The sequence below is a fragment of the Bos grunniens genome, chromosome 11 (genome assembly GCF_055505025.1).
Source record: "Bos grunniens cultivar Pamir isolate PY7600 chromosome 11, Bosgru_T2T1.0, whole genome shotgun sequence".
In the NCBI taxonomy this organism is placed as follows: domain Eukaryota; kingdom Metazoa; phylum Chordata; class Mammalia; order Artiodactyla; family Bovidae; genus Bos; species Bos grunniens.
In genome coordinates, this window is record NC_141175.1 from 38,892,488 (window position 1) to 38,915,666 (window position 23,179).

At 48.4% G+C, this 23,179-nt stretch overlaps 1 protein-coding gene across 3 annotated transcripts in view; it reads right to left on the reverse strand.

Moving 5' to 3' along the window:
* The window catches only part of GALNT14 (polypeptide N-acetylgalactosaminyltransferase 14), a 216,101-nt gene that overhangs the window by 77,660 nt on the left and 115,262 nt on the right, over positions 1–23,179 (reverse strand). The window lies entirely within an intron of this gene.

Below are 23,179 nucleotides of genomic sequence, written 5' to 3' on the forward strand. Positions count from 1 at the left end.
AACCCCACAGACAGCAGCCCACCAGGCTCTTCCATCCCTGGGATTCTCCAGGCAAGAATACTGAAGTGGGTTGCCATTTCCTTCTCCAACGCATGCAGGCATGCTAAGTCGCTTTAGTCTTGTCTGATTCTAGGCGACCCTATGGACAGCAGCTAACCAGGCTCCTCTGTCCACAGGACTCTCTAGGCAAGAATACTGGAGTGGGTTGCCATTTCCTTCTGCAACCCAGGAATCTATAGTTATTTTTAAGAAGCCTCCAAGGGGGAGCAAGTAACAACCCTCATCATATGAGGAGACAGCACTTTAGCATGTGTAAAGTGATTTCTGCATTCATCATCTTGATTCATTCTCACCAAGACCCTCTGCAGGGTAGGGAAGGCAAAGTTTCAGAAAGGTTACTGGCTTGTCTGAGGTCCCCCGGTGGATGGTGGCACAGCAAGCCCAAGCAGAGCTCTGACTCTTGGACCCTCCAGCACAGAGGAGGCAAGGAGATTCACACAGGGGGAGGCCGGTTCCTGCCCAGACCCCGGGCTGCCGCCTCTGCCCTGCCCACCCAGCTCTGCAGCCACCAGAGATTCCTCACAGCCAGTAGGGGGTCTGGGCTTCAGGGCCTCTGCAAGCTGGGTGCTTCCCTTGATAGTCACTGCCCAGTGGATGCTAGTACTGCCCCCACTAGGGGAGAGGCAGTCTGTATCAGCAAAGCTCAGACCTTTTAGGTTCAAGAAAGCCAAAAGAACACTGCATCTGGAAAAAACTATTGACCAGGCCCTGACCTGGACCATGAGGGCTGGAGCCCCGGGGCTGGCATAGTCACCAAGGATGAGATGTTCATTCATGTGTTACTGACCCTTGGCCCTGTGCAAGTATCTGAAGCTGCCTGGGTACCACCCATCCCATCACTACCAGGATGCCCTTCTGTCCTCCAGGCACCTAACAGGAGAGCCCAGGGCAGGCACCGCAGACATCAGTGCAGGCACTCAGCCCACACTTGGCAGGTAAGGGGGGGGCCACTCGTGCCCACATGCACATTCATCTCAGGCACCCCTCCAGCTTATCAGGTAATTGATCTCTCCCTTTCACACTCTCTCTGTTATCTTCTTTTGAAACAGCATTCTCCTGCTAATAGCACAAAATGAAGCATTGGAAACCAGTGATTTTTATCCAATAATTGATTTTATTAATGTCCTGTGATATTGCTGCTACATGGGGACACTGAGCAGGGGAGTTGAAACCCCAGCCTGGGCTGTGCTAGGCCATAGCCTGACAGCTGTCATCTGTGCTTGGAACATGACCTCAGGGCTACCCTGACATCCCACTCTTGCAGGAAGGGCCATGCAGCTGGCTCATGCCCAACTGAATTTACTGCAAATCTCGAAAAATAATTTGTGGGCTCCTACAGTGCAGAAAGTGAAGAGGCTAAAAAGCCTCTTGATGAAAGTGAAAGAGGAGAGTGAAAAAGTTGGCTTAAAGCTCAACATTCAGAAAACGAAGATCATGGCATCCGGTCCCATCACTTCATGGGAAATAGATGGGGGAACAGTGGAAACAGTGTCAGACTTTATTTTTGGGGCTCCAAAATCACTGCAGATGGTGATTGCAGCCATGAAATTAAAAGACGCTTACTCCTTGGAAAAAAAGTTATGACCAACCTAGAGAGCATATTCAAAAGCAGAGACATTACTTTGCCAACAAAGGTCTGTCTAGTCAAGGCTATGGTTTTTCCAGTAGTCATGTATGGATGCGAGCGTTGGACTTTGAAGAAGGCTGAGCACCGAAGATTTGATGCTTTTGAACTGTGGTATTGGAGAAGACTCTTGAGAGTCCCTTGGACTGCAAGGAGATCCAACCAGTCCATTCTAGAGGAGATCAACCCTGGCTGTTCTTTGGAAGGAATGATGCTGAAGCTTAAACTCCAGTACTTTGGCCACCTCATGCGAAGAGTTGACTCATTGGAAAAGACTCTGATGCTGGGAGGGATTAGGGGCAGGAGGAGAAGGGGACAACAGAGGATGAGATGGCTGGATGGCATCACCGACTCGATGGACGTGAGTTTGAGTGAACTCCGGGAGTTGGTGATGGTCAAGGAGGCCTGGTGTGCTGCGATTCATGGGGTTGCAAAGAGTCGGACACGACTGAGTGACTGAACTGAACTGACAATGCAGTGTGCCAGGGAGGAGGAAACGCAGAGACAACAGGCCCCTGCCCTCCAGCGGGTTGCAACGTTGCATGAAGATGTCTATAACAGAGGAGGGATAGGAATAGGAACAGCCTCCCAGAAGAAACATCAAATGAGTTAGGGCTTGAAGGATGAGCTTGGATTTTGCTTTACTGAAGGGGAGATGGGAAGGGAAGTGTGTGCAGTGAAAATCCAGATAAGAGACACGACAGCTTAGAGCCAACGGGGAATGGCTAGCTCAGGATTGGGGAAGTCAGAGCTGAGAATGCAAAGAGAGCATGAGTGAAAGAACATTCTGGAACATAGATGGTCCTGTATGAAGCAGGTCAGGGGAAAGTGTCTGGCTACATGTTTAGGAGGGAGGGGAGGGAAGAGAGCTCTGCAAGGAGACCAGCTGAGAGGTGACCTTAGCCCTTGAGCCTGGTGAGAAGGGAAGCCTGCTGGGGTCCAGGTGGATGGTTCTACCCATTGGCTGGAGAAGCTGGTGGTGAGGCAGGCTCTTTGGGGAGGCACGGGGGCTGGAGAAATGACACTTGACCTGCAGAAACAGCACTCAACCAACCTTGGCTTCATCCCCACACCCACTCTCTACTCACACCAGACCAGGCTCAAGGCCAAGAGGGCACAAGGCCGGGGGTGTTGCTCAGCAACTGCCACCCTAGGGCAGCTAAGCACCCTTGGCATCCTTGGAGATGGCGCCATGAGAACTGAGCTGGCTTCCAGAAATCCTAGAACCAGAGCAGCAGCCAGGCTGGCAAGAGAAACTGTCTGAACAGTCAGTCAAGGTGGCCTTGCAGGGGACCACTCCCTCAGATAGTCACGGGCATGGAGCGGGTTCACACTTCCCTGCACTGGATCCACTGTGGGGATCTCCCTGTCCTGGGAGCTTGGTATTCCTATAGTGAAGCCTGGATGCATTAAGTAATGGTGAAGCTGTGTTTAAGACAATGCTACCAGTTGAGTAGCAATTTCTGTTTTACAAAATACCTTGCAGGTGCATGGCAGAATCCCCCATTTGGATGAGGTGGGGTCGGCTTAGAGAGGTAAGATGGCTCATCCATTCTTGACAGCTGGTAAGTGAAGGGACCCCCGACAGAGTCTCCTCAGAGCATCCCAGCATCATGGACAGAACAAAGGTTGTCCTCTCTACTGAGGGTGAGTGAGCAGAGAAAGACCCCCTCTGAGGAGTAGGGTGGAAGACGTGCCCAGGGGAAGGACCCCAGCCCCTCTTGCCCTACTTGTCCTCGGAATAGAGTGACCACAGTCCTCCAAGGACTTCTGAAGGGGCAGTGACGTCATAGGCCTGTTTTGGGGCTGATTTCCAAGCTCTTCAATCCATAAGTCCCATGTCTGGTGTCTAAGGGCCCAGAGCATGTACATTGTACCCATGCATTGGGCTGCTTGGTTCCTGGGCTCATGTAAATGCCCAGAAAGCTTCTGAACACGCATTTTCACCTTAACAAGCCTTCCCAGCCCAGGAAGTAGAATGCTGCTGCTCCAAACAAGGACACAGGAGCCCCCAGAGGGCCCACCCAAGAACTGCACCCACTCCCATGCGGCTCCCCCCAGGCTGCCCTCACTCGACTTTCTGACCAAAATTTATTCAGTCCAGAGTGGGCGTGTTTCCAAAGAGGGGTATAAAGCCACAAACAGAAACAAAGATCATCTTTTAAACAGAAAATTTCTGACTAAGCCAGCTAACCCCCTGGCCAAGACCAGTGCTTAAATAACTTGGCACCAAAATCAAAAGCTCAAAAGCACATCTGTTAAGCTGCTTCATGTCTTTCCTCCCACCAGGCTTCTGTGAGAAATCTGGAACCCCTTCCCTCCATCCTTCCCTGGCCTATTTTCTCTCGCTCTGTTTTCCAGCTGATTATCTGGCTCAGGAATCACGGGGGTAGCCTTCCCTTCTGTTAGGTTCTGAGGCTGCCTCTCTGTTCCACCAATGGTTTTGTCTCCTTCCCCTTGTTCCTGCAGCTTGGCACTTCTAGTTTTCTCTTATTGCTCTAATTCTCTTCTTCAAATGGGAAAATCTCTAGCCCTTGCTAAGGCTTCCATCCTACTCTGAACTGCACCTGATCCTCAAGGAACATCTCAGAGTCACCCTGTAACAGCTAACGCCTTGAGGGGCATCCACCATGTGTCCTAAACATTTACATTTAACCCTCACTGTGATGTGTGCATTGTTTTAGTCCTGTCCGACTCTGCGACCCTATGGACTGTAGCCACCAGGTTCCTCTGTCCATGGGATTCTCCAGGTAAGAATACTGGATTGGGTTGCCGTGCCCTCCTCCAGGGATATTCCTGACCCAGGGATTGAATCCATGTCTCTTAAGTCTCCTGCACTGGCAGGCAGGTTCTTTACCACTACGCCACCCAGGAAATCCACAATACTAACTGTAATGGATATCAATAGGACTGTCCCCGTCTTGTAACTGGGAAAACTGAGGCACAGAGAGATTGAGTAACTTACCCAGTGTCACACAGATAGGAGGTGTTAGAGCCAAGATTTGAACCCCAGAGTAGCCTGGCTTCAGTTCCATGTGTTCAGCCATTAGGGGACTCTGCCTGGCTTCATCTTCACTGCCATTTTCTTGGGTCTTCAAAGACTGTCTATGTGTTTCCCACCATTTTTCTAGGTCCAGTTCTTTATTTTCTTAGAGATCTTCCTCCAAGCAAAGACATCTGTACACCCCTCTTAACCTCCCCCTGCCTGCTTTTCGCTCCCCTATCTGGGCAGCTGTTCTCCTCCCAACAGTGGTCTTGGTCCTGACAGCCCAGGCCAAGAAAAGGGGGAGGGCTGCAGGCAGACTCCTGCAGGATGATGGGAATGTGATAGAGCAGCACAGAGAAGGTCATCATTGAAAAAAAAATGATAGAACTGATCATTTAAAGACAGTACAGGGACTTCCCCGGTGGTTCAGTGGTTAAGGGTTCATGTTCCAGTCAAGGGGTGTGGGTTGATCCCTGGTCCAGAAGCTAAGATCCCATATGCCTCATGGCCAAAAATCCAAAGCATAAAACAGAAGCAATAGTGTAACAAACTCAATAAAGGCTTTTAAAATGGTCTACATCAAAAAAAAATAATAATAATAAAGACGATATAATTCATCTATCCAACCAATGTGTGAAACTCCAGTGTAACATTCCGCTGGATCCAATGCACATTCATCCAGTTAGGAACACAGAGGCCCCAAGATGCCCACTCCAAGCTTCAAAGGACTATATATAACTTCTAGAAGTTTTCTTCTAATTTTGAACCAGAATTTGTCTCCTTGTAATATCTCCCTTTGGGAGCTGGTTTTTATCCCCAGGGATATTTGATGCAAATCTGACCTTCCTTTCTCATGTCCTTGAGATATTGAATGACAACTATTGTGTCCTCCAGGTCTTCCAGCCCCCCATTACGTGACTTGTATCTCAGAAAAAATGACCCAGAGGAGTGCAAAGATCTACCAAAGGATCAAGAGAACATGACTAAGTGAAGTCGGGTGGGATTCATCAAGGAATTCAAATACCCTGGAAAGCCTTCCATACGTGTGGAACAAGGAGAGAGGCATTGCTCACGACAGAGTCTAGCTTTCATATGCAGATGGAAGCTGCTCTGTTAAAGTGCTGTTCCTCTGATAATGCCCACTACTTTCTGAACACATAAAACTACTCATCCCAGCTCCCCTGTCAGAACCCTAGAGGGAGGAGTCCCCCAAATGATGTCTAATCCTTACAAGCCCAATATTCCACAGAAAATTGCATCCCCAATCTCCCTGTGAGGACACAGGCACAGGGAGGATGAATAAGTTGCCCAAGTTCACACAACTGAGAAGTGTGTCTCAAAGCCTACAGACCCAGCTTCTCGGCCAGCCATGCAGTCTTACAGCCGTACCTCCCTGTACCCAGGCTACTTCCAGAACCGCAGCCTCTGCTTCCTAGCACCACCCCGGGCACTGCCCCTGCCTTTCACCCACTGCAGCTGTCTGCTTCCAGCACCATGGCAGACCGGATGCCAGGACTTCCATGCTAAACTACAGCCACATCTTGCATAATTAAAAACAAATGTGGTTTTTAATGCATTGCTGGACCTTCTAGAAGGAAAATCTTCACCATGAGATGAGGGATGAGGCCAGGGATAATATAGGGTGGGATAATATATCCCACTCTAACCCCAGAGGTGGGATAGATGATAGTAAGTTAAGATAACCTGTGAGGCTGCCCCAGGGGTAATGGTCATTGAGAAAGTAAAGCCCACCTCCTAAAAGATGGAGACACTGAACCTGAGTCTTCCATAATTAAGGCTTAGTCGTTCAGTCATGTCTGACTCTGTGATCCCATGGACTGGTAGCCCACCAGGCTACTCTGTCTGTGGAATTTTAGGCAAGAATACTGGGTGGGTTGCCATTTCCTCTTCCAGGGGATTTTCCTGACCCAGGGATCAAATCCGCATCTCCTGTGTCTCCTGCACCGCGGGCAGATTCTCTACCTGATGAGCCATCAGGGAAGCCCAGTTAAGGACAAGAACAGGGACTACATGGTCCCAGGTTAGCTGTGAGCTGGCTCACGGCAAAGGCAAACACAAACCCTATCTGGAGGAAAGCAGTCCCAAGGCAGCTCCCAGGATTCCCACTCAGCTCACCAAAAGATGAATTCACAGTGAAAAATGATCATACACACAAGGAAACAAGTCACTATAAGGGAAAGTCAGTGGAACCTATAAAGAACATATTCTGATCCACCAAGAAATTCAGACACAGAAATTACAGTAACAGAATAAAGCATATGCAGCTTGAAATGTGGAATGAAAAACTAGCAAAGAACAAAAGTTCTTGGAAAAAGAATCAAACAGACTTTCTAGAAACAAAAAAATATATATATTAATGATTGAAAGTCAAACAAATGCTTACAATCTTCATGGCATTTTCACAAGAACGTCTCATTTATATTATCCCTACTTGGTCAGCAGGCCAGTTAGGTTGTTCCCATTTTGCAGATTGGAAAACTGAGGCTCACGATAGCAAAAGAACTTTCTTGAGACCACATAGATAGGAGCTTATAACTGAGACTCTAACCCAAGACTTCTGACCTCAAAACTGGTGTTCCTGCCCCATCACCAGATGTGTCACTCATTCACGGGGCCACTTTGCTCCCCCTGCTAAGCAGTCACAAGAATACAGAGAATCTGCCCACCTCTGTACTATTCTGCTGTCAACCCATCCAGGGAATGGCCCTGCTTTTCCAGGGGGCCAGTCAAGAGAGGATAGCATGATCCCACATCAGACCAACACTGCTAGGTAAGTGCTACTTAGCCAGATTGGGTCTGTGAGAGGAGTGACTGCCAGTAACAGACTCCCCACAGTGTGCAGGATCAGCTCAAACAAAGAGGGAGGGACAAGCCAGCCCTCGTTCACCCCACCTGGGTTCACGACACAGGGAAGAGCTGCAAAATCCTTCCCCCTCATCTGGGGACAGCACATCAATTATGGATTATTAGATAAGATCTCCATTTTAATATTTCCACCATGTATTATCACCTCTCCCTCTCACTGGAATTCTGTCTGGGGAGTTATTTAACTGATGTGCAGAAATCTAAATTTAATTTATTATGATCTAACTCACTTTAGAAGCCAAATTACCCTGCACTGGAGAAGGATCAAGTCAATATCCCACTTGGCTTTCTATTTATCTTCTGCACGGTTTTCTCTTCTCTTTAGAATTCATTTTATCTCGGGTGCTGGTAATAAATTTAAATTTTCCTCAGAATTAGGCAATTGCTCCTTCAATGTTGTAGTTTAATGGTTAGTATTAATTATATGAAAGTCACTCTTAGAGAATTTGGTAGATGGAATGGACATATAATAGAGGAGGAAAGGGCAATTTCTCAGACCAAATGAGGTAGCAGATCATTCAGTAGGATGAGTTTACTTTTCTATTCTACCTCCTTCTGTCTCTTCTCCCCACTTTCTTTCTTACCCCCACTCCATCAAGAGCCAGGTGCCGAGGAATGGGGTCTGCTGTGGCTTCTCTGAGCTACTGGGAGGTCTGATGGCCTAGCCCCACATCAAGAGCCCCTCTATTGCTGGATTCAGTCTCATCTGGTCTCTGACCAGAGCCGCCATCGCCTAGATCTCTCCTCCCCACCACTGCCCCCAAATACACACTCACCACATCACAGCTTTGGGAGGTGCTATGAGCCTTCTGGTAGAAGACAAGTTCTGATAATTATTATAATTGCCTGAAAACTCCAACTGTGAAATATAATGTGATTAACAGAATGGACAGAAGCCCAACTTTTGTTTCTGTAATAGGAAAAAAAAATCTCTTGCAATTTGAGCCTTATATGGAGATTAACTTGCTTGCTAATTAGCGTGAGAGGGAGATGCCAGGGAAGTATAAATCAGCGTGACTGGGCAAGAAGGTCTGGTCCCCCTGCACGTGCCAGGATGGGTGAGCTCTAATGCTATGTGTCTGCTTCCTACCCCACACCTTATACATCTACCGCCAAAGACCAAACCCAGAGCTCCTTTATGGATATCAGCATCTCAGGTCACTTGTTGTTTGCTTGAAGAACACCTCCCAGTTGCTGGTCAGCAGGAAGACAGAGAGAGAGAGCCGGTCTTCGCCGCAGCATTGATTCCTGCATCTTCTTTGAGTTCTAAGGTGGAACAGTAAACAGACATGGGAACACAAGAAGCCTCGGTCCCTTCCAGCTCTGGAACCTAGGGAGCAAGAGATCAAGTGCAGAGGGAGCCAAGTAACCACCCACAACTCGAGAGGAAGAAGATTTGGTGGACTGTATGGTGGTGCAAAGTGGGTGGCTGTGCCCCATCACCAGGAAGCTGGCACTGGAGGACAGCAGGCGTGAAGAGATGGAACCAGTGTTCAGGAGGGACCAAGGAGAGGGCCTACACCTGGGAGAGAGGCCCAGAAGTAGGCTCAGGAAGGGAGGCCCCCAGTGGAACAGAACCAGATGCTGAAACTCACTGTCTCTGGAGTGGACAGCTGAGTCACTGTGATCTCAAAAGACTGAGGTCTGACAGGTGACTGACACTGCAGCCATGTCCCAGGGCAGGGGTGTGAGGGAAGAGGAGGCCACTTCTCCTGGGGTAGCCCAAAGCATGGCCATAGCAGGACAGAAATAGGGCCTCATGGTCACTAGAAGCAGGAAAAAAACCAAAATGTTAAAAACAAGATTTGGATTTCCCCAGTGACAGAGGAGGTCTCCCTCTTTACATATACAGGGCCAGGAAATATCTTGAGGCATCATCAGAAGTATCATTAGCCTCAAGGAGTAGCTTTGGAAGCAAGCAGTTTTCAAGGGGCTGGACTGAACCACAGTGTTTGGCAGGGGCCACGTGTGAACATGCCTCCAGGGACACGAGAAACAGAAATGTGAGCAAAGACTTTCCAGGAGCCACACAACACCCGCCTAGTGACGCTGCCTTAAATCTCCCCTTTGGGTGAAACAGGGCTTCCCTGGTGGCTCAGATGGTAAAGAGTCTATCTGCAATAAGGGAGACCCAGGTTCGATCTGAGTCAGGAAGATCCCTGGAGAAGGAAATGGCAACTCACTCCAGTATTCTTGCCTGGAAAATCCCATGAATGGAGGAGCCATCCTCCATTGCTGGTGACAATATATGCCCGGGGGCTGAGTTTGCAATCTACCAAATTGTGACCCAGGGACAATCATGGAATAAAAGGAAGCGGGTAAAGAAAGATAAAGGAGGGAAGAATGAAATAAAAGGAAAGGTGCTCACTCTACATATTAGGCTTTTGTGACATCTCTCTCCTTCAAGGGGCCCCCTGTACATTTCAACCCAATTTCATCCAGACAGAAATGCAGCAGAGAGTTCTGAGGTGTGGAAAGGTGGAGGTGGGCAAAGAAAGGGATGCACAGCACCAGAGAAGATCCTGCAATTCCCCTCAATGGTCCCGAAGATGCCATAAGAGAACAGGAGTCAGGAGAGCCGGCCCCGAGCCTGGCTCTGCTACCACGTCCCTTCAACCTCTTATGGTAGGTTTCTCCCTCCACCCCAGGGGCAAGATGAACCTTTACCCCACACGATTTTACAGATCTGAATTAAGTCTCAGAAATAATACAGGAAAAATTGCTGGGCAAAACATAAGGCGAAAGTAACCCATTATTATTGTCAGCATTGCTGTGGTTACTATTATTCCTTTTGGGGACAGAATGCTAATGAGGAGAAAATTTACTATTTTACAATTTACACTCAGCTAATTTACGTTCAGCTTCTTCCTTCCCTGTGGCAGAAATGGGGTCTCTGACTGCATCTCCTTCCTGTCTGCCTGTGATGAAAGGGACAGGTTGCTGATGTTGCCTGTGGCTTGGGAGGGCTCATCCACCCAAAAGCCCTATCTCAGATATGGGTCTGAACACAGAGCCATGCAAACAACACAGCCAGGAAACTACTTTTAATCACTTCATCACCAGCTTGGAAGGCTAGAAATCTAGCTTTGCGAGGCCTCTGTGCAAACTTCCTTTATTACGTGGCTGGAGGTGGGACCTGGGTCAGGCACGGAAGCCACGCTGGGCGATTCTGGGTAGAGATCCCGGGATCTCAGAGGTGAGGTCAGAAACCAGAACCTGCTTGAGACGCCGAGGCTCCCATCAGGCCGAGGAGCCTGGGAGTCAGGGCTCCCTGCTCGAGGGCTGGCCCCTCTCCCTCTCCAACGCAGCAGCCCCGGAGGGTCTCCTGGGTACCTCCTGGGACTTGGCTTCCAAGAGCTGGGATGGCCAGCCCTACAGTCGCCCTCGCAAGGAATGTGTTCACCAGGGTTTGCAGCTTCCCCAAATCTCCCTCTGGGTTCTTCTCAGGCCAAGGTGACCTTGGGGGAGCCAAGATGGAAATGGCTGTGGGAAGCCAAGGAAAGGGACCGACTTGAAGAGGTGAACAGTTCGCACACCGGACAGAGCCACTCAGAACAGCAGCCACAGCTAACAGTTGTGTAGCATTTACTGTGTCAGGCTCTGTCCTAAAAATGTCACTCACTGAGTACTCAGGACAAACTTGAAGCAGGTGATACCACCAACCTATTTTAACTGAAGGTGAAACTGAGGTTCGAGGAACTAAAGGGACTCAGTCAAGGTGACTGAAACCAAGGCGGGTAAGCTCTGTCATGTCCTTTACTAGGACCTACAAGGGCAGAGGGTCATTCGTGGAAGGAGGCTTCGAAACCCAGCTCTGCCTAGAGAAGGATGAAGGAAGGAGAGGGGAGGAGGCGCCCGCCAGAAGCCTGTCATACACTCTCCACCAAGGCTATCCTACAAACACCTCCCCTAATGAACAGGTCAAAAGGTGCTAAACTGGATTTTCTGGCTAGAAATAGTTTCAGAGTTGCGTCCCTTAAGCCCTGTCATTCATTCCCCAAAGGTGACATTAGTAAGAAGCCTCTAGCGCTTGACTGAGAAGAATTTGTTCCTCTCTCTTTGCCTCCGAGGTGCCGGCTAGATCTCCCCAGATACCATGTGCAGGCAGGGCCCAGAGCTTAGAGCATTTTCTATCCACTCTGTAAATAAGGTGACACCCAGATACCCTCCAGCTCTCTCAAAACTAGGTCAGCTGCTGAATATGTAGGTATAGGGTTGGAGTAAATAACTTTAAAGGACTTTTATCTCCCAGGACTCCATGGGGGCTGCTGGCTGACTTTCAATGAAAGAGGCTCTTTTATGTCAAAAGCAGACCCAGATTACCCGACGTCATGGCCACTGAACTAGGTGGGGGCAGGATGCCCGCCTCCGCCAAGGGCATATTTAGTGCTGCAGGCGACACAGGGAGTGATGATGGCTGTGGGTTGAAAAACTGGGAGAAATCCTTACAAGCCTGACCTAAATACTGACCATCTTTATGGCCTGGCAGGAATCTCGTCTATGATGTCTTACATCGCTCTGGCCCAGAGAAAGGAGGAGAGAAAGGCTCACCTGACCAACCAATATATGCAGAAGGGGTTTATAACGCACTTGCTTATGTAAATAAGACCCAAGGGGGCATTTCTCCCACACCAGGAAGCACAAATAATCACTCCCTCAACGACATGCTTGTCACTGACCATTCTTGTCCATTCATTAAAGCGCCTGTGGCACAATCCTTTCTGCAGGTTAATCCTGAGCTGAGAGGGATGTCAAGTGCCAGACTGATATTTAAAACATCTTCTATCCTCACGTGTCATATTTTAGATTCCATGTATAAGTGATGTCATATGTTATGTCTTTCTCTTTCTGATTTACTTCACTCAGTAGGATAATCTCTAGTTGCAGCCGTGTTGCTGCAAGTGGCATGACTGCGTTCTTTTTTCATGGCTGAGCAGTGTTCCATTGTATATACGTGCCACATCTTCTTTATCAGTTCCTCTACCAGTGGACATTTAGGTTGCTTCCAGGTGTTGGCTATTGTAAACAGTGCTGCCATGAACACTGGGGTGCTCGTATCTTTTTTGGATTATAGTTGTGATACAAATGAACCTTATCAAGGAAACATAAACAGACTAACACACACAGAAAGCAGACTGGTGGTTGCCAAGGGCGATGGGGTTGGGGGAGGGATGGAGTGGGAGGGTAGGGTTAGCATATATAAGCTTTTATATATAGAATGGATAAACAAGGTCCTCCTGTATAGCACAGAGAACTATATTCAATATCACATGATAAACTATAAAGGAAAAGAATATATATATTAAAAGGATAGACCTATGCATAAGTGAATCACTTTGCTGCACAGCAGTAATTAACACAACATTATAAATCAACTATACTTCAATAAAAATAAAACACCTCCTATCCTCTAATTCAAATTTTTAAACCCAGAGTGGTCTTCTCTTTTGCTTCTTCAGAATAAAGCTTACTCTGACTTTAACTACAAATGGGACTCTCTGGGAATCCAGATTTGCAATTCAGATACATCAGGAAGAGATTAATCACTTGGCCAGAGCTGCTTTGGTTTATGTTTTACTGCATAAGAGTGCTCACTGCAAGATTCCTTTAAGTAATCCATTTCCTTGGTGCATGAAAATTAGACTCCAGTGACAAAAGTCAGTATCTCAACTTCTCCAGAGCACTATTCTGGGAATGAGGTAAAAACCATTAAAGCCCTATTGCCCTGTGCCTCTCCACTCCCTTGCATTCTCAGCTTGGACTCACTCTGGCCCAAGGCCCTGGGCAGGATGCTTTCCTCCTACATGCCTTTCGCTAAGTCTCATTCAATCTCTTCCCAAAAGGAAGGAGTCAAAGCCAATGGCACAAATCTGACTCTCATGTCTTTCAACACCATCCTCAGTTTTCCAGGGACCAGATTCTCTCCGCAGTGGCTCAGCCGTAAAGAATCCGCCTGCAGTGCAGGAGCCACAGGAGACACGAGTTCAATCCCTGGGTCAGGAAGATCCCCTGGAGGAGGGCATGGCAACCCACTCCAAGTATTCTTGCCTGGAAACTCCCATGGACAAAGCAGCCTGGTGGGCTACAGACCACTGGGTCACAAAGAGTCCAACGTGACTGAAGCGACTTAGCACAGCACACAGATCCTCTCAGGAGGCTCTTCCATCAGGATCTTTCATGGTGGGGAGCGGGGGTGGGGAAGGTGGGGAAGGTGAGAGGGTGGGGTTGGGTGTTGGGATCCTCTTATCTCATTTGCTAAGCAGCTCAGCGCCAGGTTCCCCCTGGCCTGCCATCTTTGGACTCATCAAAGAGCCTCTCCAAGCACATTAAACATTAAGGCTTACCAGGCAGCAGACACGACTGTACCTTCTGGTCTGCCTCTGAAAGTGAGGCTGGGGAAAGCGGCAGCTGAGTCGGGGTGGCGGGAGAGCGGGGTATGTAGAGAAAGTAGGTCATTAGTGGTAAAGACTACAATTTTCAAGCGGTTGTTAATGCTTTGTTTATATGGATTTCTCCAATTGTGACATTTTAATGGCATCATAATTGTGTGATTACAGTGCAGTCGACACCGCTCAGGGAGGAAAGGCAACCAGGACTCCGGCGACCTGCTGGGGGAGGCGGCTCCCTGTGCCCGCAGCCAGGGGGACTGTCTCGGTCCTGCTCAGGCCAGGATGCCTGATAAGCATGGCAAGTGGCTCCCTGGAGGGTCCTCTGCTGGACAGGAGCCATCAGTATCTAGGAGACTTGCGCCCAGCCTCACCCTTGGACAAAATTGATGCCCAGGGATGCAGGAGAGGAGACGAGGGGAGTTGTGCCTCACCCTGGGGACCACCCATCTCACTGCCCTTGTCATTCACTTCTTCATTCAGTCATTATTTCTTGGGCTCTTACTGTCCACTGAAGGAAAAGGCGATAGATATTCAGACATATAAAAACCAATCAAGATAGAGAGAGGGATAAGGAAAAGAACTCCATGTCAATCGGGTACCCACAGGGTGCCCACCACGGAGCCAGGATTTGGCTCCTTCCTCTTCCTTGAATCCTCAGCTGCATCTGCCCCAACCAAAGTCATCCCCTTCTGGTGCTATTACCTCTTGGCTCCCAGGAGCCCTTTCTCTTGGGCTTTTCCTCATCCTCTGCCCTCTTCCCCATCTTCTTTGTTGGCTTCTCCTTCTCCCTGGTTTCTAAACACTGGAACTGCCTGTGGAGTTAATCCTGCTCCCCCCTCCCACCTTCATTATATGCTCCTCACAGGTGACTTCTTCCATTCCTCTGTCTTCCAAGCCTTCTGCTGCTGCTAAGTCGCTTCAGTCGTGTCCAGCCCTGCGTGACCCCATAGACGGCAGCCCACCAGGCTCCCCGTCCCTGGGATTCTCCAGGCAAGAACACTGGAGTGAGTTGCCATTTCCCTCTCCAATGCATCAAAGTGAAAAGTGAAAGTGAAGTCACTCAGTCGTGTCCGACTCCCAGCGACCCCATGGACTGCAGAGCACCAGGCTCCCCTGTCCATGGGATTTTCCAGGCAAGAGTACTGGAGTGGGGTGCCATTGCCTTCTCCTTCCAAGCCTTCTACAGGTGGATAATTCTCACTACGTCTTTCCAGCCCAGATCTCTTCTGAGCTCACATCTAGATTAAACAGATGCCTACTTGCCATGCCCACTTGATGTCTCACAAGTGTCTCACCCTGAGTAGGTCCCATATGGAACTCCTGCTCTTCCCATCACAACCAGCTCCTCCTCCAGCCTGTCCCCACTGAGGAAACAGCACCACCATCTGTAAAGCTGCTCAGCCAGGAATCTGAGTCACCCTTCACACTCCTCTCTCAACATCATCTTTACTCTGATTGCTTGTTCCCCCTCCCCAACACAGAGCTAACGCTTCACCACGTCCTATGGATCCTACCTTCTCCACCCTTCCCCTCACCATTTCCGTCTCTACAACAATGCTCACCACCACTGACTCCTTTGTGAAATACTGACTGTAATAGGCCCCAACTCCATATTCTACTTCCAGCCCCGACAATTCATTTTTAGGAGTCACCTTCGTAAAATGACACCCAATCCCCTCTCTCCCATTCTGGCTCAAAATCCCTCCAGGGACTCCCACTATACTCAGAACACCATCTGCAATCTGTACCATGGCCCTCCAAGCCCTTCCTGATCTGGACCTGCAAATTCTCCAGCCTCACCCACTTCTCTCTTCCCCTCTTTATTATACTCTAGTCACACTGGCCTGTCTTCAGCTTATAAAACAAGTCAAGCTCCTCCCCTTCTGAATTCTGGCTCTCCCGGATTCATCTGTTGAAGTCTCCAATACCTCAGAGGGTAACTATGTTTAGAGACAAACCTAGATAGCACATTAAAAAGCAGAGACATTACTTTGCTAACAAAGCTCTGTCTAGTCAAAGCTATGGTTTTTCCAGTAGTCATGTACAGATGTGGGAATTGGACCATAAAGAAGGTTAAGCACTGAAGAATTGACGTTTTCAAACTGTGGTGCTGGAGAAGACTTTTGAGAGCCCCTTGCAGACGCTTGCTCCTTAGAAGGAAAGTTATTATCAACCTAGACAGCATATTAAAAAGCAGAGACATTACTTTGTCAACAAAGGTCCGTCTAGTCAAGGCTATGGTTTTTCCAGTAGTTATGTATGGATGTGAGAGTTGGACTATAAAGAAAGCTGAGCACCAAAGAATTGATGCTTTTGAACTGTGGTGTTGGAGAAGACTCTTGAGAGTCCCTTGGACTGCAAGGAGATCCAACCAGTCCATCCTAAAGGAGATCAGTCTTAGGTGTTCATTGGAAGGACTGATGTTGAAGCTGAAACTCCAGTAGTTTGGCTACCTGATGCGAAGAGCGGACTCATTTGAAAAGACCCTGATGCTGGGAAAGATTGAGGGCAGGAGGAGAAGGGGACGACAGAGGATGAGATGGTTGGATGGCATCACTGACTCAATGGACATGGGTTTGGGTAGACTCTGGCAGTTTGGTGATGGACAGGGAGGCCTGGCGTGCTGCGGTTCATGGGGTCACAAAGAGTTGGACATGACTGAGCAAATGAACTGAACTGAACTGAACTGGACAGCAAGGAGATCAAATCAGTCAATCCTAAAGGAAATCAACCCCAAATATTCATTGGAAGGACTGATGCTGAAGCTCCAATATTTTGGCTACCTGATGCAAAGAGTGACTCATTGGAAAAGACCCTTATGCTGGGAAAGATTGAAGGCAAAAGGAGAAGAGGGGAGCAGAAGATGAGATAGTTAGATGGCATTACCGACTCAACAGACATGAATTTGAGCAAATTCCAGGAGATGGTGAAGGACAGGGAAGCCTGGCGTGCTGCAGTCCATGGGGTTGCAAAGGGTCAGACAAGATTGAGCAACTGAACACACACACGAGGCCTTTAGAGGTAATTTGGGCTTCCCTGGTAGCTCAGACGGTAAAGCGTCTGCCTACAATGCGGGAGGCCTGGGTTCGATCCCTGGGTCGGGAAGATCCCCTGGAGAAGGAAATGGCAACCCATTCTAGTATTCACGCCTGGAAAATCCCATGGACCAAGGAGCCTGGTGGGCTACAGTCCATGGAGTCGCAAAGAGTTGGACACGACTGAGCGACTTCACTACTACTATGGTTAAATGAGGTTATTTGGGTGTGCTCTGCTCCATGTGACTGCATTTGGAGATAGATCCTTCAAAGAGATGATTAGGTTATAAAAGGCCATCAGAGTGGAGCTCTAATCCCATATGACTTGTGTCCTTATAAAAAGAGGTAGAGGGATTCCTTGGTGGTCCGATGGTTAAGCATCTGCCTTGCAGTGCAGGGGACACTGGTTTGATCCCTGGTCCGGAAAGATCGCACATGCTGTGGAGCAATTGAGCCTGTGAGCCGCAACTACTGCAGCCCGTGTGCCCTGGGGCCTGTGCTCTGTATCAAGGGAAGCCACCGCAATGAGAAGTCTGTGCACCACCACAGAGAATACCCCGTCCCCCGCCACAACTAGGCAAAGCCCATGTGCAACAATGAAGACCCACAACCAAAAAATTAAATAAAAAATAAATCTTAAAAAAAAAAAAAAAGAGGTAGAGATACCAGGTAAATCTGCCCTCCTACAGAGAAAAGACCACAATGAGAAGGCAGCCATCTACAAGCCAGGGAGACAGGCCTCAGGAAAAGCCAGCAGTCAACCCCTTGATCTTAGACCTCAGGCCTCCAGAAGTCTGAGAAAACAAACTTCTGCAATTTAAGCCTCCCAGTCTTAAGCAGTCTGCCTCCCAATTTGTTATGGCAGTTCTTGCAAAAAAATACATCATCTCAAACCTCCATACCTGCCATGCTCTCTGCCTGGGATATTCTTCATCTAATCAATTCCTCTTCATCCATCGGCTCTCAAACCAAGTGTTATATTTTTAAAGAGGGCTTCTATGAATCTTGAGGTTGAAAAAACGTCCCTCCTATACTCTCCTAGAACCTTATACATCTCTTTCATAGAACTCGGAAGTCACAGCCTATATCAGGCAAAGTTGTCTCATTATAATATATATCTCATGCCTGTCTCTCCGACTTGGCCACACCCTTCTTGAGAGCAGGAACTGTTTCTGTTTTGTTCACCACTGTTGGCATAGTGCATGGTACACGGTGCACATATGTGCTCAGTCCTGTCTGACTCTGTAACACCATGGACTGTAGCCTGCCAAGCTCCTCGGTCCATGGAATTTTCCAGGCAAGAATACTGGAGTGGGTTGCCATTTCTTCTTCCAGGGTGGCTTCCCAACTCAGGGATTGAACCCACAGCTCTTGCATCTCCCGCATTGGCAGGTGGATTCTCTACCACTGCACCACCAGGGAAACCCAATACATGGTAGGTTCTCCAATATTTGTTGAATAAATGACTCAATGGATGTTAATTATCTCATTTAATCCTCTTAAAATCCCCAAGATTTGGATAGTACTATTCCCATGTCACACACAAGCAGAGCTAGAAGAGAAGTAAATATGCCCAAGGGCAGTCACCAAGGAAGTAGCAGGACCAAGAGCTGAACCAAAATCATTTACCTACAAAGAACCTGCCATGGTCCTGTCTTCCCAGAGACAGGAAGACCAGCAAGGGCTGGGCCCATCAGAGAACACTGCAGAGAGGGGGAAGCCCTGCTTTGGGCCCAGAAAGAAAGACAGTTGAGTGTGCCCTCTCTGTCCTCCAGTTACTCTCTCTGACCTCAGGCAAGCGATTAACCTTTCCCTCTCCACTGGGAGAGCCTTGGCTGCCTAGTCGGTAAAATCATGATTCTGTTTTGCGAACAAATAGACTAAGTAAAGCAAAGGGCACTGTGCTGCGCACACATGAGGACTCAGTAAATAGAAGTTACAACTTCATTTATTAGTAAAGTGAAGACAACATGGTGACCTGTGGAGCAGGAAGTGATTGACCAGAGAGGCATCGAGAACTCCCAGAAGGAGCCAGGAGATCTGACTGTTAGATCTACCTTGCCACTCCCTTGCATCCTTATGTAAACGGCTTCTACTCACTGGGTCTCTGGTTAGTTTTCCTCACCTGTCAAGTGTAGGAGCAGGCATTCCTAACTATTCTGAGGATAGACAGCCCCCTTTTCAATGTGATGGTAGCCCTTTTCCCCAGAGAAATGTCTTTACAGACATAGATACAAACTTCTGCTTATAGTATGAAGGACCCAGGGCTACCCTGGAGCCCCAGGAGGAAGCTGGCTCTCAAGACTGGTACAGAGGCGTGAGACCCTCCCTGAAGACAAGCTCACATGGGCAGACCTGAGTGGCAGAGAAGGAATCAATGATTTTCTCCTCCCCCCACCAACCCTGCTAAGTTGCCCTTCAGGGGGCCAAAGCCGGTTTCCCAGCTCATCTGCCTCTGCCCAGCCATGCTGAGCACAGTAATGAGGCCTGCTGTGCAGAGGGACCCCATAATTGGTCCCTGCTCTGTGCTGTGCTGGGAAAACACAACCACCTTGAGATCTATTATCCAGATGTGCAGCCCCTGGCCCTGGCTGCCATCTGGACGGCTCTAGAAACCATCTCCAGAAGTCCACGAGGGAACAGCAGTGGGAGGAGAAGCTGGGCGTTCTTCAGCTGCCCTCAGAAGCTAAGGGTGTCTGCAGTGGGGCAGGGATAAGGAAGGGGAGGGGGTGTCAGCCTGTTTCAGAAACTGCTCTACGGTGCCCCAGCTCCAAGTACAAAAGGTATTCCCCTGGCCTCTTTGCTGCAGTTCATGGGGTCACAAAGAGTCAGACACGACTTAGTGACCAAACAACAATATGGCCTCTTTGCAGAGCTGACCAACAGATACGCTTTGGAGATGTGTTTAATTTTCACACTGCTGCTGGAGTGACTTTTCTAAAATATAGTTGGATCCTACTGACAGAATGGGGTTTCCCAGGTGGCGCTAGTGGTAAAGAACCTGTCTGCCAATGCAGGAGACATAAGAGATTCGGATTCAATCCCTGGGTGGGGAAGACCCCCTAGAGGAGGACATGGCAACCCACTCCAGTATTCTTGCCTGGAGAGTCCCGTGAAGAGAGGAGCCTGGTGGGCTACAGTCCACAGGGTAGCAAAGAGTCGAACACGACTGAAGCAACTTAGCACCTTTGGGTGAGTCACAGAGCGCAGAGGAGGAGCGCTCAAGCTCCTGAAGCAACTAGAAGAGAGAAAATAAAATATGCTGAAACGGCAAAGGTAACCCAACATCAGAAAATCAGCGAACCTGAAGCCGGGGGAACACACAAAAAGGTATTCATTCTTGGGTTTTTTTTTTAAGCCCCTGATAAGAATAAAGGGAGCCCTGGTGTGCTGCGGTTCATGGGGTCTCAAAGAGTCAGATGCGACTGAGCGACTGAACTGAACTGAAGAATAAAGAATGGAATGTGTACAACCAAAAAGTATACCATGTTCCACGAAAAACTGACGCGGAACAACTGCCCCAGAGATGCTTCTTGGTTTAGGTATTGAACATAGTCGATTGAGACAGAAATCATCAAGAACCCAGGCAGAACTAAGTCATCTTCTCGTCTACAAAAGGGAAAGCACTTGCTGACCTCAAACCTCCCCAGAGCAACATTCATCGACAGCGAAGGAATAGACGCAAAGGCTGGACTCCAGGTGTGACCTGACAGCATCTCCACCTGCTCAAGCACGGAAGGCAAGAGACTGACATTCCCACCATCCAGGACCTAGGGGATCATAGCACCTCTGAGTCCATTTTGAACAATCTACTAAATCAGGGGTCCCCAACCCTGGACCAGTAATGGCCTGTGGGCTGTTGGGAGCTGGGCTGCACAGCAGGAGGTGAGCGGCAGGAGAAACCTAAAGCATTCTCCCTCACCACACTCCCCCGCCCAGGTCCATGGAAAGATTGACTTTCATAAAAACGGCCCCTGGTGCCCAAAAGGCTGGGGACTGCTGTACTAAATGATAACATCCAGCCAATGAAGAGATGGTTGAGAATGAAAAGCCCAGGAATGGTGCATAAGAACCAGGATCACATCAAATCTATTTAACAATGAAATTTAAAAGAAACAGCTATGGGAATGTTCATATAAAACTGTGAAAATGTTATAGACTCTGACAATCTGAAAATAATAATAATGTGGATAATGGCTTTAGGCTTCTATCTCTGTAAGCAATCATAAAAGCTGCTAATAAGAACAAAAATAGACCTACATTTTCTCAAGACCTGGGCTCTGACGCTAGCTCAAACACTCACTATCTGTGAAGTTTGGAGGAATCTGCTTAACCTACTTGAGCCTCAGTTCCTTTACCTGCCAAATGGGGAGACTCATGCCTATCTCACAGAGTTTAAGGATTCAGTGAAAATGCATATAAAAAGCAGTGACTTGCACACAATAACTGCTCCCTAAGAGGTGAAGACCAAAGATGAGGTCAAAACTGGGAATGAAGGTGAGCACGCCCACCCCAACCCGGTCCTCAAGAGGCAAGAGGAGGAACCACCACTTAGTCTGGATACTGGCAGAAGACTCTGGGTTTTCTGTCCGGTGCCCCAAGACACAGCAGGGGAAGCCTTCCCCACAGCCAGACGTGGGGCCCCTAGTTTACAAACAGGCAGAGACAGCAGTCCCCTTTCTCAGGACTGAGGACAAGAAGCCAGGACAGGAAGCCAGACTCCCCCACAGGTGAGGAGCAGGGTAAGAGGTGATGAGGTTTAAGGCAGCCAGTCAGCAGGGACCTCCTCCTGATCTCTGCAGGATCATCCCCGAGGGAGAGGCCACCCTGGGGAACAGATAGCATGGAGGTCAGGAAGCCCCATTCTAGACCCAGCTGTGGCATTCACTTATTCCTCTCCACACCTCTCTGTGTCTTTCCTCACCCATGAAGGATGAGGGTGGGAGGTGGTGATCTCTATGTTCTCTGGTTTACTGTAAGTGTAGTCTGCAGAGTTCTGAGCAGACTGCAAGCCCCACAGGGAGTCTTTGTGGCCACAATTGATTCAACAAGCAAACCAAAGGAAGGAGGGGGAAAGGCCAGGAAACACAGGGACTGAAGTGTAAATGAGTAGGGGAGGGGATGAGGAAAGGAAGCAGAAAAGGCTAATAATGTTTCCGTGACAGAACCAACCATGACTAACAGCCAGAAAGGGGTGTCAGCTGGCTGCCTGCAGGGAGGACTGGGAGGCACTGCCTTCAACCTGCACAGAGCCCCCTAAATTCCACTCCTGACCAGAGAGTCAGGAAAGAAGTCAACTGCTGAAAGAAGTCAACTCTACCTTATTAAAAGAGTCCAGGAAACAGCATAAAAACTGTATCCGTCTATCCTAAAACTAGAGTCAAATCAGGATATTTGACTCAATATATACATACTGAAAGTATATCCCTTTAAGATTTTTATTAATTACAAAAAGGGGAAATGGTTAATTTCACAATGGAGAAAATGGGCAGGTACCACCTTAGCCAAGGGGACAAGGTTAACACCACACTAATCAGACATATTGACAGCAGGTACCCCCGAAATGATGCACCAAGAGTGGCCTCTGTAGCATCCTCACCCAAAGCACAGAACCTCAATCCAGTCAGGAGAAAACATCAGACAAGCTCAATTGAGACATTCTACAAAATTACTGACTGGTACTCTTCAAAGTTGTCACGGGCACTGAAGACACAGAAAGACAGAAACTGTCACAGACTGGAGGAGACCAAGGAGACAGAACAGTCAAAGGCAAAGTGGGATCTGGACTCGGATCCCAGAAGAGACAAAGGACATTAGTGGAAAAACTGGGGAAACTCTTAAACTGCAGCCTAGTTTATATTAGGTCTGTAGCTTGGTTAACTGTATTATACCAATGTTAATTCCCTGGTTTTGATAATTATACTATGGTTATATAAGATGCTAATATTAGGAGAAGCTGAGTGAAGGGTATAGGAGGATTCTTTTACTATTTTGCAACTTTTCTATAAATCTAAAATCATTTCGAAATAAAAAGTTGTTTTTTAAAAAGCCTTCATCTGTCCAAATTCATGGGCCACTGAACTCTCTAAAATTAATAGTCTTCCTACCTTGTTACTTAAGTCCACTCTACTAATGCCAGACACTCCTGCCCCTGATGTGCCCAGTGTGTGTGTGTGTGTGTGTGTGTGCGTGTGTGAGA